We start from the raw sequence: 12,233 nt of genomic DNA, 5'->3' as shown, positions 1-12,233 counted from the left end.
CGCCCTCGGCGAGCAGCGATCGACAGAGCCCTCGCTGCCGAGCAGCTGCACCATGCGGCCAGCGGAGCTCTCTTTTAGAAGGCACCGGAAAACTCCCGGGCGACGCGCGTCACTTCCGCCTCCCGCGACAGCCGTCCAATGGGACGCGGCAAGAGCCAGGCGGAGGTTATGCTTGCCCTCGCTCTCACGGCGTCTCTCAGCTGTTTCCTCCCGCCGTCGCTCGCTCTGCTCTCCTGCTCAGCGCACTCAGACGCACGCGCTCGCTTGGCAGAGCAACACGAGGAGTCGAGGAGCCCGCGCACTCTCGGGATATGCAGACTGGCCGGGAGTGGGCCTTAATCGCTCATAATGCTCCGCCGCCCCATCGGAATCCATTACGTGCGCTCGTTTCAGGACTAATGAAACGGCTGTCATTGATCATAGATACGTCGTGTCTAGACCTGATCGCTATGTCTCTATGGATGTTACCTTGCTCACCGTCATTGGCGCGGGCTGGGCGTTTTGCATGCAGGCACTGAGGAACCTGAAATGCTTGTTGGCTTAAGAAACCAAAAATTGATGTTAAATGTGGGTCGCGTTTGACTACTAACAGCTTACTAATAGCACTTATTATGAAGCCGTTCTGATTAATTATGTGTTGTTTTACCTGATAAAAGATTTCAAAGACACGAAATTTTATTTTCCGCGTATGAATGAACAACAAATGGAGCAAATCATTAAAGCCCATGAAATTGCTTCATTTCCACCTGCATGTTCACTATAAAACTTTGCTCATCTGTTTTTTGTTTCTTTTTCGCATGAATTTAAGCTCACAGAATATTTTGCGCAGTAAAGGCTCGGAAAACTTAGCACGTCTGCAAAAACATCAGAACTTTCGTAATATAAGGTGAGACTTTGGAGACTGGAGTATTTTACTTGAACGCCTTTTACAACCTCCAGTTGAAAAACTGATACAGAAACTTTTCACCAGCTTGTTCTCATTACAGCCCATTGCCTTAGGTCACATACCAGCGCTCTACCTGAGCGATGGCCTAGTGGTTTGAGCGGAGGCCTCGTGGTCACGCGAAGGAGGTGCGCGGTTCGATTCCCAGTGCCACCGGGAACCTACCGGCCTTACAAAAGATACAAATTTTCCTCTGACCTCGTGCTTGGCTTACGTTGGGCGAAATGCTTGAAAATAAACCTTCCATTCGAAGTTGTGTAGATTAAACACACCTTGCGTAGATTGTGTAGATTAAAAACAACTTTCACCATGACAGCTATTCGCGCAGACAGATGCAGTGGCGACCTTTCTTCCCTCTCTCCTGATGTTATTTATAAGGAAAAAAATGTTGATGACAGTAAAAGGATGCAGAACGTCCTTCTGATCAGGACTTGCTCGATTACATTCGAGCATGTAGTCCCGTATCTAGCCGAACATCTAGCCGCGCATATGACACCTGCCTTCGAAGTGTGCTGCATTACATCTTGCAATGAAGCAGATACATACACACAGCGCTCACCACATCCATAAGCAGGATTCCACTACTGACACGCATGACAGGTGCCTTCACCACAAACAGCATATCGCAGCCATCTCAAAATTTCATCTAGCGTTTTCCCGCTCCTTGAAAGCTGGGTTATCTGCAAGTCACATATAGCTGTGGTAAAAACAAACCCCCAGGCAGGCTGCACAGCGATATTCATGCGTGTGTGAGGGAGGGAGGGAGGGAGGGAGGGAGGGAGGGAGGGAGGGAGGGAGGGAGGGAGGGAGGGAGGGAGGGAGGAAGGAAGGAAGGAAGGAAGGAAGGAAGGAAGGAAAAAAGGAAGGAAGGAAGGAAGGAAGGAAGGAAGGAAGGAAGGAAGGAAGGAAGGAAGGAAGGAAGGAAGGAAGGAAGGAAGGAAGGAAGGAAGGAAGGAAGGAAGGAAGGAAGGAAGGAAGGAAGGAAGGAAGGAAGGAAGGCCTTGTCAATGTAATCTGGTAGGCTACTCTAGAGTTCTTAAAGATGAGGTTGCACACATACACAAAAAAAAAATGGCTGTGGCTTAGCTTGGTTAAGCCCGGTGATTGCGAAAGCAATATCCGTAGCTACGCCATGGTTCAGCTGGTAGTGTAGCTGGTGGTGGTGCTTGTGGTTAGACTTGTGGTGATGCATCGGTTATACAATCCAATCCAATATGCTAATATGGTAGCTACCGGCCTCGATACGCGACGGGCTGAAAGTGCAACTAGTATTGCTTTCGAAACAAAACACGCGCATACGCAAATGCGAATACACGCACACGGGACTTCCAAAGTATGCATGTAAGACCCATGTCCATCAGAAATTTTCTAAAAGCCTTCGTGGTACTCAACGCAGAAGCCACGTTGCTGCCGGGTCCATTATAACGTTTACACGACTTTACAGGATAGTTGGCAGGTGGATGATGGTGCCCGTCGTCGGCAGCTGAGTGCACATTTGGCAAAAAATGTGCGACAAAGTCGATCAGTGGCGCTAGATGAGCAAGTTGACCAGAGAATAAACGCGTTACGTACATACCTCAACGAATCATCATGATCACCATCATAATCGGCTGAACTGCCGTCCGCTAAAATTAACGATGACCTGTGCTAACTTAACCCACCTTATCTCTGTAAACTTCCCAATCTTATCAACCCACCTGACTGTCTTCGTCCGTGCTACGTTTGCCCTCTCTTGTATTCCACTCCGTTACTCACGAGACATCAGTTAGCTACTCTTCAATTATGTGCCCTTCGCATGCCCAGTTTTTGTTTTTAATATCTACTTTTCTAAACGAATACCGCAACAAAGACTGACACCTCTAGGCAGTGGGAGAGTTGTAGTAAATTACCTAAACGGGACCGGCGTTTCAGCTTAACATTTTAGGATATTCGCAGAGCAGACATGACGTTTCAGAAAGCGGTTCGCGGAGGTCAAGATCACGTTCTTCGTTAAATAGTCCAGCATGGTCTGTGCACAAAACACTGCAGAAAAAATAAATGTTTTGTCATAAAGCACGAACGGATTTGTGTAGACGAACTCCTCGGCAGTGCCGCTCGCCCATAAATAGATTCTGTGTGCGGTGAAGCTATACTTCGCTGAGGAGCGAATAAGTTCTGTTCTAATTAATTGTAATCTCCATTTCTGAACTGGTTTATTGGTCGGCTGTTTCTTTTTGCTTGCTTGTTATCGTAGCGTGCACTACACACGATATACAGTGAAAACAAAAATGAAGCAATAGAGATACCGTATAAAAAGCTCTTCGGAGCTCACAGGTCTAATCTCAGCTGGAGCCTTTATTTCAATTCACGTCAGCGACACTGCTTCGTTCTTTCGTCTCTAGTTGATGACTATTGAAGATCAGTTGCACGAAGGCCTCTTGGCCAAAATTTGCCATGGCTCAAGTGTTTTCGGCGGGAGTGAGGCAGGTCAAAGGCCTTTTTTTTTTTTTTAGAGCATTTCACCAGGAGCCACGCAACAGACCTTGGAAGAGCTTCCACCCATTGGAAACCCGGTGAGTTCCCGGCGACACTGGGAATTGAATGTTCGTCTCCGCTTTCCTTTGCATTGAAAAAATTCTCGCTATTCTGTCACATAGCTATCCTGTGATATTTGCTCTAGAAGAAAAACTATACATGCAACCTGGATTTCCCAAGGAGATTCGATTCGTGGAACATTTAAAACCACGTGTTTTGTCGGCAGCAACACAACATAATATTGGTTGGTTGGTCCCAAAGCGACTCAGGCTATAAGGGACACCATAGTGAAAGGCTCCGGAAATTTAAAGCATTTGGGGTTCTTTAACATGCACTGACATCGCACAGTACAACTTAAGTATCTGTGCCACGCTGACATTCATTCGCTGTGTCCGCAGTCATTCTGAGTTAGATAACGCTTCGCACACCAACAGCCATATCGTCCAAGCTGGAACTCATAAGGAGTTCCCTTATCACAACACTCAATAGCAGTCTCTTGTTGCCAGGCATCCAAAGCAGCTTGTGCGCCGTACTGCCCACCACTTTCCTGTCTAAACACTTGAAGCAACTGTGCCGCTCGTAGAACGAGAGACTGAGTGGTAGCACATCTACTGTGGCGACAGCATAGCGTAAACCGAAAGTGCTTTTACGTAAATGCGCCATCTGGGTACGCGTAGAGGCGGCTTGCTCCTGCTGTCGCATTAGCGAAAAGCAGAATATGACATTCGGTGCATGCAGACATGTCAAGTGTGTCATTTGAAGCGAATGTCCTCTAATAGATCCTAGCTTAATTTTGCTTGGTCGTTTTACTCGGAAATTTCTAGACGAACCTACCAGTGAGTTGGAAGAAATGCTCGTCGTGCACGGCGAGATTCAGAGAGACGTGCACGGTGAAGGAGCACAGTCCTGGCTGTTCAGTGACACTGCAATGTGTACTGACCGGGAAAGATGGTCTTCCGAGAATTGGTGTCTCTAAATGAATTCAGACATTGGCACTCTGCGCCGCAGCAGCTGTTATTCTCTAGAGCTGCGATAACTCGAGCGGAACGTTAACCACGAAACCAGATACACCTCTTGAGATATGAGCATAAACGACACGCATAAAACACACATAAACAATAAGTATTTCGAACATCCTTATTCACAGTTTTTGAAATGTGCATATCAAAAAACAGTTATTATTACTTGTCTCACTCGAAAAGCCCCAGGACCACCTGTCAAGTGCAAGTGCATATCGCGGCAAACTGGCAATCTTTGTAAGGAGAAGGTTCTACCCGTCGCGGCATTTCTCGGCGTCCATTTGAAGCGGCTCAGGAGGAGTTATTCTGGGTCGCCAGCCATACTCTAGCCCGAATACTGTGGTTAAAGTAGGTCTTGGATCTTACATATCTAGTGCGGTGCTATCCGAGGCTAGCCGCATTTTCGGCGGCTTTCGTTAACAGCTGTTCACACGCGTCAGGGTGATAAATGGACGGGAAGTTCACACGAGAGTATGGGGGGGGGGGGGGGGGGGGGGGGGGGGCAGAAAAACCGCTCATTATCCGAGGAACTATTCTTCGTGTTGTTGCCTGTTCGGCGCAGGCACAGCAGTGAAGAGGAATATAACACCTCCAGTAATGCTCTGTGGTGTTTTTGCCATTGTTTTTCAGTGTGTAATGAGCGCACACAGGCTAAAAAGAATGGCGTTTGTCTCGCTTCCAAGTACTTTTTTTTAGGAGAGGATTCTTCTAAACGGTGCTAGCTGGCTGGCGTGGTCTCGTATACGCGTCATCTAGTGAACCGCTCGTCTGCTGACTTAAACATAGATCGGTCACTGGCTGATAGGCCGAAGGCAGCAAAGCCTAGAAGAGCGATTCAAGGTTGTGGCCGATGGCTAAGCTCTCTGCATTTAATGTCAAAACCTTGTAGAAAAATTTCCCTGCCTTAAGAGGTTCCTCCTCGCTCTCTCTATATCAATCTGTAAATCTTCTAGCTTATTCTTGCAGCCACCTGTACCTTAAACTGCATTTGAGATTCCGGTTTTCAGCGCTGTCGCAGTCAAGCAATTTATCGCTTGTTGAAGAGCCCGTGATTATACAGGCCTTCTTGTCTTGCAACGTTCTGTCTACGGCTGAGCACACAGAGAACGGAAGAACCTCGAGGCAGTCGAAAATCTACTCTTTGTGAAGCCAATTGCCTTTGATAAAAAGGCAATCCGTTCTATAGTTCGGCAATTATTATAACTCGAACAACAGCGCCACACTCTCATCAAAAGATGAGTCTGAAAAGCTGCTCGTTATTCCCCAAAGGCACTTAAGGATATGAGGAATGCGCATATGCGTGGGTGAGTTCGTGCGTAACTATGCGGAGGAGTACGAGCATATACGCTGCACGGCCTTTCGCAGACGCATACTAAGCGCGCACGCGAGACTCGAGATGAGGAGTATTGCGACCAAGGCGAGCTACCTTTTAACTGTAACGAGATCAAGAAGCGCTGCGCAAAAGATCGGAAGCCGGAGTGAGATCAGAGGCCGCGCACGGAGGATTCTGGTGCGAGCTATTTGCATACGCAGCGCAACGTGATGAATAGCGGCCTGGACGACGAGGAGCTGCCTCTGCTTCCCTGCAGAATGTGAGAGCACATGCGAACAGTTGGCAAGTGGTGGTCCTCACAAGGGCGGACACGAAGGAGACTCTTCCCGAATGTGCACAGGTGTGCGACCGGTGGTGTCACTTCTTGAGCTTTTCCGCTCCCTTTGTCGTAGGCCTGGCTCGCGCGAGGACCTTACGGTGCAAGGCTGCACACCCCCTAACTCAGACTCTTATATACGCACTCGAGTGCGCTTTTTTATCTCTTTCTTTTCCTTCGAACTTGTAGAGTGCAGCACTTTCAGAGCAGCGCGGTGGACAAGCTCAGCTTAACAAAGATGGAGGCAGTACTTCTTCTAGACATATTTGCATTTTTGTTCGCGATTGTTGGGATGGCGAGCTCACGGGCATTTATGACTGCATCAAGGATTCCAGGTAGACAGCGCAGTTTATCCCTCAACTTGCCTGTCCGACATCTTAGGCGTTTTGAGCCCCGATTCTTCGTCCTGTGATTTTTTTTTCCTCTGCGCTACAGGCTTGCACTGACGACAGAGCACGCGATAGCACTGTGAGAGCGATAATACTAAAATATTGGGAGCGTATGTCATCGTACAACAGATCGAGCATAAGTGCTCCTTGATAATACTTCAAAAAGATGATAGTTATGACATCGGTGCGAAAAGATTTGCGAAGATTCCTGTGCTGCTGCGTTAAGCCTGCCCCCGTGCTGGATGACCTCGTTGTCACTTACATTTGCGCTTGTTTTTCATTCGTTCTCGTGAACTCAAAAATGACTGTAGACGTTGCAGCGTTAAAAAACTTTTGTTCCGATATTTTCTTGTCTCTACTAGAAGCAAAATCAAAGCAACATCGTGAACTGAAATCTGCGATCGTTGCTTTCGGTTTAGCACAACGGGGTACAAGGAAAAATGAGGCTGTTTTTCTCGTTTATTCTCTTTTCTTTCGCTGCCTTGCTACGACGACTATTTTCAATGCTTGCCCGGTTTCTGCAAGAAAAGCAATGAAAGCAGCACCAACGCATGCCTATAGAAGGTCGAAGCTTCATACCTGACCTGGTTTCTACCCTCGTTAAGCGAACGTTCTGTTCTTGGACTGAGACGCTTGTTTTTTGAGAAACCGAGCGACGGCGCTCGCGTCGTGTACAAAATACAATGTTCACAACCAGCTCCCGTTACACTTCGTCAAGTCTCGCTTTGGAGATTGGGAGCTTTCGAAATTGGATGCAGTGCAGCTCGAGCCGCATCAGACTGCAGGCGGATAAAAATGAGCGACTTGGGACAGGAAATCTCGCCATTTAGTTTGCCCAAACTCTTTTGGAATCATCTGCGCCTATCATTTCGAACTGCCTTCCAAATGAGCGGCTATTTTAGAAGATCAAGCGTTCATCAAAGTACGCACATGTCGCCAACCACCCTTACGCCATCTTTAACGGTAAATTAGCTCTGTTAGTGAGCGAATTTGCGATGTACTTTGCGCCGTCTAAACTGGCGCTGCACTGCGGCGAATTAGTGGAATAAAAGAAAGCCTAGGTGGAGGAAGAACCAAGGTCTCATTTTACGGTGGTCAGGTGATATTTCCCAGCAGAATTTATACGCTTTATGCAGCTTTCTATAGAGCCTACCTGCCAATTCGCCCCCTTTTTGCGCTCTCTTTAGGTGTATGTGTGTCAGGCAAAACCCGGGCTGCGTTCATATTTCTTGGTTCCGTTGACCTATTATTTACCCAGCATTAGCGCTGTTATGCTTCTTGAGGCCATAGCGTGGACTAGAATTCCAGTGTCTTTCACTCACGGCAACGAAATATTCAACGCCATTTTCCTCCCTTAATGATATCTAGAGCCGCGTCTATCGGTATACAGCAGATTTCCCTGATAAAAACCACACAACAGCAGATGAAGGAAGAGAAAGGCACTGTTGCTGAAGAACAGGCCGCTAAAAAAAGACTGAACTCCTTTCTGTAAACAAAAACAGGTAATTCAGTTGTTATTATCATCCTACGCTATTGATTCCCCCGTTGTGACTGCCGCTTTGGTTACTGCTGAATATATTCGTCTTCTTGCTGCCCTGTTTTACGCGGTTCACATAATCGGAGGAGAGACAAACAGAAAGATCAATAACGTCACTATGACAGGACCACGTGATCATGATCTAACCAATAAGAACCGAGCTTTGCCGAGTCTTCCTGCTAGCCAATGACGAAGGGCCATTTGCAGTCACGTGCTGCAGATCTACAGTCTATATATGGCTCGTAGCGGTTTGTTCGGTCTCGAGGAAAAGCGAGAAAGGACGTTACAATTCTGGCTTCCTTTTCATTCTTTTTCCCCTCTCTTTCCACCCCCTGCAGCCCCATTCCGCAGACACGTTTACACATACGCTGTCCATGGCGTGCACCTCTGTTTCTGTGTAGTCCAAACGAGGCTCTTCTTTCATATATTGACTGACAGATCGCTTCACAGCAACAGAGCTGATTTCATTCTTGCAAGAAGGGAGAGCCATTTATTCTGATTTGGCAGGTGCTTCCGAATGTGATTTCCTGGACTGCTATGCGTAGCTTTGCATACTGTAAGAAGATGAAGACCTGGAAGAAAACCAGTAACAAAAGAAAAACCGTAGCTAAGAAGCACGATGCGAAGGACTGGGAAGCCGTGGCGGTCGAAAGCTGTCGATCCAGAAGGACTGTTCTTCCCGGACACATCCTTTCCCTCGCTTTGGAGGCAGGGAAAATGAAACTTGAGTGACAGTGCATGGAGATTGGTTATTTAACATTTATCAGCAACACATATTCGTTGTTACTTATGCATCACTGCCGACAGCTCATGAGGACGACGTTCAGAAAGAAAGAGCAAGTCGTACGCTCGGCATCGTAGTCAGAGAAACATTATCAACACCCGAAAAAAGCTGCAAAAAGACGGCCCAGCGTTGTCCGAAAGATAATCCGCTTTCCATACCTACAGGAAACATGGAATATGGAAACTGTGCCCACAAGCTGAGATGCGAGACCCTAACGACCAAACATAACACGTTAGAAGCGAAACTGGGCTCCGCTTGAAGATCGAAAGTCTGCAAGGGATGGGGCGCTTAGGCCGAGTGTTCTTCTTTTTCCGCATACGCTGCACCTATAGTCGCCTGCCTGTCCTCGGCAGCACGCGTCGGTGTAATTTACGATGCTTCTCTCAGAAGGTGGCCTCTTCAACCATGCATTGCGCTGAGGATGGCTGCACCAAAGCAGGAAGAAAGATTACGAACACCTAAAGACCATGTATCAATGTCTTGAGTAATGTGCTCCCCACGCCTGGAGAGGTGTTCTGGTTGGTTGCAAGAACAAAGGCTACCCAGGACAAAAATGGGCCTGACTAAGTTGGAAAAGAGTTCAGGAAAAGTTCTGTGCAAAGCACTCTTGAAGCGATCAGCTGTGACCTCACAGACCTACAATGGCTGCTGGATCGAACGGACAGGATGGCCGCTACCATTTCGGCCCAGATCAGCGGCTCTGACTAGGTAGATATTTACTGCATTAGAAGGATAATCCTCGGGCGGTGAAATGTGTTTGTGCTTGCGTATGTGAGTACGTGTCCGTGAATGTTAAACCTTCCAGCGGGTGCATCTCCGGGCACCCAGCAGACAGTTTTGAAAAGAAACATATCGTGCTAGCTATCTTCGTAGATTTCAAAAAAGCATTTGATTCTCTAAATCACGAACTGCTGATTAGAAAGCTGGAAATGTATGGAACTAGAGGTCTTCCTCTGCAACTTTTAAACTCTTATCTTTCTAATCGTGCACAATATACAAGCATTAATGGTATTGAGTTTTCTTTAAATAATATTAAATGTGGAGTGCCACATGATAGCATATTAGGGTCTTTGCTCTTCAACTTATATATTAACGACATAGTAAACATCACCGACCAAACATCGTTTTTTATTTATGCAGACGACACAAGTATTTTTCTCTCAACGAATGACTGCGATTCTCTGGTAGACAAAGGAAACAATATTTTATGCCAGCTAAATACCTGGACAGAACTAAATGGGTTAGAAATAAATGTGAATAATAGCAAGGCTGTTATCCTCCGACCACGGAATAAACTTCTGCATACAAATAAAAAAACTACTATTTAATTCGGAGGAGATTGAGATAGTAGAAAAATTTAAAACACTTGGAGTCGTCTTTCACGAAACAATGTCATGGGACCATCGTGTAGATACTATCCTGCCTAAACTCGCTCGAGTCGTAGGACACCTATATCTCCTGAAAACAATGCTTCCTGCGAGGATTAAGGAGCTCATATACAAATCTGTTTTTGTCTCATTTGAATTATTGTCCCCTTGTCTGGGGCACGACCACTCTAAATAATCTTGATAAAATTTATCTACTTCAAAAGAAAGCGATAAGATGATATTCCTGCTTAGTTTCAACCAGCATACAAACCAGTACTTTGAATATGCATGTATTATGAAAATTTTTGACACCTGTAGTTTTCAACTGCTTTCAAGGTATAAGAAGGAGCTACTTCGTCATATTGATTATTTGGGGACACTGGCCTGCCTAACGCCGAGCGAGAAGCTGTATAACACTACACAGCACTCCCCGTGGCAGACTAAAACTTCAAGAAGAAACTACGGATTACAAATGATTGCCTTCCAGCTGCCTAAACACCTAAACACGTTACATCACAAAAATATTGACGCAATTAGTACGCCGATCCTTGACCTTTGTAAGCATTTCCTGCGCTTCAAAAATTAGTGTGGTTCGATAAACTTTTCATTTTTCCTTTTGATTCAATGTTTACATCATAAGTTTGTAGTACTATTTTTGTTATTGTGATACTGTTGCGTAATATGCATTCTATGTTCCCCTGATGCCTTTGTATATGTAGGGGCCGAGGGCTCGTCAAGCCTTGCTGGCTTTTTTCGTCGGCCCTTTTCATCGTTGTGATGAATAAATCTGTATTATTATTATTATTATTATTATTATTATTATTATTATTATTATTATTATTATTATTATTATTATTATTATTATTATTATTATTATTATTATTATTATTATTATTATTATTATTATTATTATTCTTATTACCACTTGCTTTTACTGCGTTTGCAGTGTGGGCCCCTATCGGCGATAAGCGATGCTTCGTAACTGTTTGTGAAGCCAGCCTCCTTGTTGCGAAGGTGTCTCGTCCTCAGCTCATCCCCGTGCGTGCCCTTCGGGCATACACGAGTGAACCCACCTAAGAGATTCTCCTCACAGAAACGCTTCCATCCTCTAGCAGCTCAACTCACCACCAAGCCACGTTCTTACACCAGAGGGCATCCATCCTCCATCCGCCCGCCCACATAAACCATCCCCGTAGTTCCACCCTTTAGAAGCCTCTACTGACCCACGAGAAGGGCTCCAAACCACCATGCGCCCACCCACGTCCGGCCTTTACCCAACTCCACTCTCCAGAAGACAACGCACAAGAGGAATGAAAAACCGACGCTCAAATAAAATTAAGACGAAATGGGAAGCGACCGTTCTAAAAGGAAAATGATGAAGCGAAATGTAAAACCAACACTGCTAACACAAATCTGTCTCATCGCATCGTATGACCGCAGGTAACTTTCTTTTTATGCGATAGAAATACAATGAACTATGTCGCAAAAAAGTGTCTGGCGTTGGCGCACACTCTGCCGCAAGAATCGCATTGATTATCTGTAATTTTTTTTTATTTTGAATCATCAAACATTTTTTCACTTACTGATGTCAAGAGTGCCTGAGCAAACCAAGCTCAATTTCTCGAATCCAATTCTATCCCTCCTAAGTGATATTTGCATAAGAAGCTTTCTCAGGAGCAGACAGTGTCATCGTCACCTTCAGCACAGAAATTCGTTATCGAAAACTACTGCATTCAAAATGTTGCCAATAACAACTCTATCGAGCGGAGAAGCGGTTGGGCACACTAAGAATGGGCATTAATTTTGTATGGGTGCATATGGAAATCATTTATGATTTTATACCTATGGGACATCGGTTAGATGGAATCCGTTTGGGAATGAACAAATACATGAGATTGGCCGTATGGGATCCATTAAGCCTTTAGCAATGTAGATCTTCGAGTAGACGCTGTAAGTTGTTCTAGTAAAGGCAAGAGATGGGCACTCTCCAGCTTTCATTGCTACTTCTAAATTCCCAGCGGAGAGCGAGAA

Source organism: Amblyomma mixtum, chromosome 5, assembly GCF_055824585.1.
Source record: "Amblyomma mixtum isolate Tamu chromosome 5, ASM5582458v1, whole genome shotgun sequence".
Lineage (NCBI taxonomy): Eukaryota > Metazoa > Arthropoda > Arachnida > Ixodida > Ixodidae > Amblyomma > Amblyomma mixtum.
The sequence above is the reverse complement of the archived record's forward strand: the minus strand, read 5'-3'. Positions refer to the sequence as shown.